Here is a 5,694-nt window from a genome sequence, read left to right on the forward strand (position 1 = left end):
ATTTTTATTGTAAGGTCTATTGTTTAAAATTGTTATAGAACCCCTTTTCAAACTTGAGCCACTTCTTTTATACTTTTGTTTTTTTCCTTTTAAGAAGCAGAAATAAAACTTCTTCTTGGCTATGACCATACCTGGGAACTCTGCGTGTTTGACCCGGAGATTGCCGGTTGAGTGCTGCTCCCCCACTCTCCGCCCATTTTTTCCTTTAAATGGGGGGTGTTACCCATCACCATCAGCAGGACTGCCCGCCGATGTCACTGTGCAGTCCTGGCCGCGTCCCGCAAGGGAAGGCTTCGGGTGGCCGGAGCCGAGAAGTTCCCAGGTATGGCTATGACCCACAAATAGTATACCTCAAAGTACAAATCTTGTTTTCTGTACATAGGTTTTACTTCTCTGTGTAAATGTGATGCAATATATACATCGCATTTATTATTAGTTATACCAGAAACTCCTAAATTTGATAATTACCAACAGTCTAAAATTTGCCAGGACAAAGCTTTTTCCCATTAATACTATCCAATGCTACATGCTATTTTAGGAACTGTGTCTTTCATTTTCATTTAATAATTTAAAGATGCCTTTCCACTTAGATAAAACATATTAATTGAGCTTTTTACTCTACTAAGTTAATAAATCTTTGGAAATCTGCAATTTTTACTCACATAAAAAACAAAAACCCTCAGAAGGGGGGAGTTCGCTTTCAATGGCAATAAGCGATTGTAGTGAGTTCTATTGAGTGATGTACCAAGTCAAAAAAATATATAATTGAAACAAAATCTTTAAACAAAAGATTCAGCAGATGATGGCAAAACAGAAAGTGAAGAAAATATTGACCATGAAACGCATGAACTTTCTATAGTTATTAAGGTATTGATTCATCTTTGTTTGGGTATTATTATGAATATATTAACATAGCTGATTTAAATACCTGAAACCACAACTCTCCTGTTAGTGAATAGACCAGTGTGTATGTCAATATGTTTCTGGAGAGGCGTCTCCTGAACTGTACACGATACTTTAGGTGACGTAACCAAAAATCTGTAAAGCAACATAACCACCTCCCTTTCTGTCTTTAGCTACATAACCCAGCATCTGCTTTCTTTCATTTCTTTGTTCCATATGCTTAACTGGTCCTGCAGTGAGTGTCACCGAGGTCCTGGACCTGACCGATCATCCTAGGGTCAGCTGTTCAATGTGATCAAAGCGATCCCTGACGATCACATGACAAAGTCAATGTTGTGACATTGCATCACTCTCTATCTCTCGAGCTGATTGTGAGGTACAGAGAGTGGCAGAAGTCGAGGTACAGATATACTTTATTGAAAATGTATACAATTTATTAAAATGAACCCTTTCTGATCAGAGAAATAAACTGTGATCTGTGTTCTTTTACGATATTTTGTGCTTTTTACATTTTCTGTGTCCTGCCTGGGGTATATCCTGCCATGTATTCAGCACCCTGACTGAGGTTTATTCACCTTGCTTGATCCTCCTATAGCTCTGAAACTTGCCTCTTTGCTGAGGACAGGCCCCTGCCAGTCCGGTCACAGAGAGCGGGCCCCGCCAGTCCGGTCGTGTGCCCAGTCTGTGGTCTATGCAGCCGTGTGCCCAGTCCATAGGCTATCCAGTCCCAGCGTCCTGCCCGTGGACTTTTTAAGCTGTGTGTCCCTAGCTACAGTTTGTATCCTGTCTGTTTCTGTATTTCCTAGAGATGTTTCCTAAACAGAATACTAAGGCTATAGAGGGCAGCAGTCCTAAATCGAACATATCGACATCTGTCTGCCTTCAGCCATGCTCTGGGCCTGATCCTGTCCCTGCATCGCCACTCCAACCTGATCCAGCACCTGTTGGATACACCTTTATTTAGCAAAGGCATGTCTAGTTTGTAACTTAAAAAGAGATAGGTTATATATCCAATTTGAGTTTAGTTGTTTGGATTATATATCACATAATATACAAAGAAAATAAAATATGGTAAAAAAAAACCCCCAGTTTTCTTATTTGAAAAATCTTTTTTACTCTTCTACAAAAGCTAATGAAAAAACCTACTAAATTGATTCTTATATGTGTCCTAAATTTAGAAATATACATTCACTGGCCACTTTATTAGGTACACCTTGCTAGTACTGGTTTGGACCCTCTTTTGCCTTTAGAACTGCCTTCATTCTGAGTGGCATACTTTCAAGGTGCTCAGAGATTTTGGTCCACATCCATGATGTGAATCTCCCGTTCCACCACCTCCCAAAGTTGCTCTATTGGATTGAGATCTGGTGCCTATGGAGGCCATTGGAGTATAGTGAACTGATTGGTGTGTTCAAGAAACCAGTTTGAGATGATGTGAGCTTCGTGCATTATCCTGCTGGAAGTAGCCATCAGAAGATGGGTACACTGTGGTCATAAAGGGATGGACATGGTCAGCAACAATACTCAGGTAGGCTGTTAAACGAGGCTCAAATGGTACTAAGGGGCCCAAAGTGTGCCAAGAGAATGTCCCCCACACCATTACACCACCTGCCTGAACCGTTAATACAAGGCTTTCATGTTGTTTACGACAAATTCTGACCCTGTCATCTGAATGTCACAGCTGGAATCAAGACTCATCAGACTAGGCAATGTTCTTCCAGTCTTCCCTTGACCAATTTTGGTGAGCCTGTGCGAACTGTAGCCTCAGTGTTCTTAGCTGGCAGTAGTGGCCCCAGGTGTGGTCTTCGGCTGCTGTAGTTCTTTTGCTTCAAGGTTTGACATGTGCGTTCAGAGATGGTATTCTACATACCTTTGTTTTAACGAGTGGGTATTTGAGTTACTGTTGTCTTTCTGTCATCTCGAACCAGTTTGCCCATTCTCCTCTGACCTCTTCAAGGCATTTTTGTCCACACAACTGCCGCTCGCTGGATATTTTCACTTTTTCGGACCATTATCTGTAGATGGCTGTGCATGAAAATCCCAGTAGATCAGCAGTTTCTGAAATACTTAGACCAGCCCGTTTGGCACCAACAACCATGCCATGTTCGAAGTCACTTCTTTCCCCATTCTCGGTTTGAACTTCAGCAGAGCTGTAGCTACCTCATTTTGCGCCCGAGGCAAGAATGGAAAATTGTGCCCCCCAGCTATTTTTTCACAGAGGTTATATATTTACACTGCCCTTACATACACCTGTCCATAAACACACATATACACATACACTGCCTTTACACATACCAGCTTACAAATACCTACCCTGCTCTCTCTCACACACACACTGCCCATACACACACCTGCCCATACACACTGCCCATAAGCACACATACACTGCCCTTACACAAGCCTGTCCCTAAACACATGTATACACATACACTGCTCTCACACTCCCCTGCCTTTACACACACACACACACTCATATACACACAGCTTACAAACACACAAATACCTACACTGCTCTTACACATACACTGCCCATAAACACACACTGGAGTGACTACATTTTATTTCTGCCATTCAGGGACACACTATGAAGCGCATGAGATTACACACACAGGTGTATATATATATATATATATATATACACACAGTGTACCAATTGTGCAAGTTCTCCCACTTACAAAGATAAGAGAGGCCTGTAATTTTCACCATAGGTACACTTCAACTATGAGAGACAGAATGGGGGAAAAGAATACAGGAAATCACATTGTAGGATTTCTAATGAATTCATTGGTAAATTCCTCGGTAAAATAAGTATTTAGTCACCTACAAACAAGCAAGACCTGTAACATCTTCTTTAAGAGTCTCATCTGTCCTCCACGCTTTACCTGTATTAATGGTGCCTGTTTGAACTTGTTATCAGTATAAAAGACACCTGTCCACAACCTCAAACAGTCACACTCCAAACCCCACTATGGCCAAGACCAAAGAGCTGTCGAAGGACACCAGAAACAAAATTGTAGACCTGCACCAGGCTGGGAAGACTGAATCTGCAATAGGCAAGCAGCTTGGTGTGAAGAAATCCACTGTGGGAGCAATTATTAGAAAATGGAAGACATACAGGATAATCTCCCTCGATCTGGGGCTCCACGCAAGATCTCACCCCGTGGTGTCAAAATGATCACTAGAACAGTGAGCAAAAATCCCAGAACCACATGGGAGGACCTAGTGAATGATCTGCAGAGAGCTGGGACCAAAGTAACAAAGGCTACCATCAAAAACACACTACGCCGCCAGGGACTCAAATCATGCAGTGCCAGACGTGTCCCCCTGCTTAAGCCAGTACATGTCTGGGCCCGTCTGAAGTTTGCTAGAGAGCATTTGGATGATCCAGAAGAGGATTGGGCGAATATCATGTGGTCAGATGAAACCAAGGTAGAACTTTTTGGTAGAAACTCAACTCGTCGTGTTTGGAGGAGAAAGAATGCCGAGTTGCATCCAAAGAACACCATACCTACGGTGAAGCATAGGGGTGGAAATATCATGCTTTGGGGCTGTTTTTCTGCAAAGGGACCAGGACGACTGATCCGTGTAAAGGAAAGAATGAATGGGGCCATGTATCGTGAGATTTTGAGTGAAAACCTCCTTCCATCAGCAAGGGCATTGAAGATGAAACGTGGCTGGGTCTTTCAGCATGACAATGATCCCAAACACACCGCCCGGGCAACGAAGGAGTGGCTTCGTAAGAAGCATTTCAAGGTCCTGGAGTGGCCTAGCCAGTCTCCAGACCTCAACCCCATAGAAAACCTTTGGAGGGAGTTGAAAGTCCCTGTTGCCCAGCAACAGCCCCAAAACATCACTGCTCTAGAGGAGATCTGCATGGAGGAATGGTCCAAAATACCAGCAACAGTGTGTGAAAACCTTCTAAAGACTTACAGAAAACGTTTGACCTCTGTCATTGCCAACAAAGGGTACATAACAAAGTATTGATATGAACTTTTGTCATTGACCAAATACTTATTTTCCACCATAAGTTGCAAATAAATTCTTTAAAAATCAGACAATGTGATTTCCTGTATTCTGTCTCTCATAGTTGAAGTGTACCTATGATGAAAATTACAGGCCTCTCATCTTTGTAAGTGGGAGAACTTGCACAATTGGTGCCTGACTAAATATTTTTTGCCCCACTGTATACCATAATAATGTATGGAAACATAGCATTGCAGGTATAGCTCAAATGGAAATTACATGTAAAGTCAGCACTAAGGTATAAAGAGTATATTTCACACAAATCATTTACACATATTCATTAATGCATTCCCACAAATTCATTAATTCTCTCAATCATTCACACTCTTTATTTAGTTCAATATACTTACTATCCCCCTCTCCCCACTTTTCTCACTATACACCCCCTCTTCCTGCTTTCTCACTATATACCCCTCTCCCTCCCAGGACAGGCTCTACCACACCAACACCCAAACACACACACACCAGGTCAGGCTCTGCCACACCCAAACATACACACACCAGGACAGGCTCTTCTACACCGACACCCAAACACATACACCAGGACAGGCTCTGCCACACCGACACCCAAACAAAAACACATACCAGGACAGGCTCTGCCACACCGTCACCCAAACACACTGTCAGGATCTGCCTGGAGCGATAGGTAGGGAGACCAGTATGCAGGATAATAACTAGGCGAGGTACTTAGTAGATCAGTCCCAAAAAGTGTAGTCGAGAGGATAAGCCAGAGGTCAATACGCGAAGTCCAAAGGAAAGCCGGGTCTG

Source organism: Spea bombifrons, chromosome 7 (assembly GCF_027358695.1).
Source record: "Spea bombifrons isolate aSpeBom1 chromosome 7, aSpeBom1.2.pri, whole genome shotgun sequence".
Taxonomy (NCBI): Eukaryota; Metazoa; Chordata; class Amphibia; order Anura; family Pelobatidae; genus Spea; species Spea bombifrons.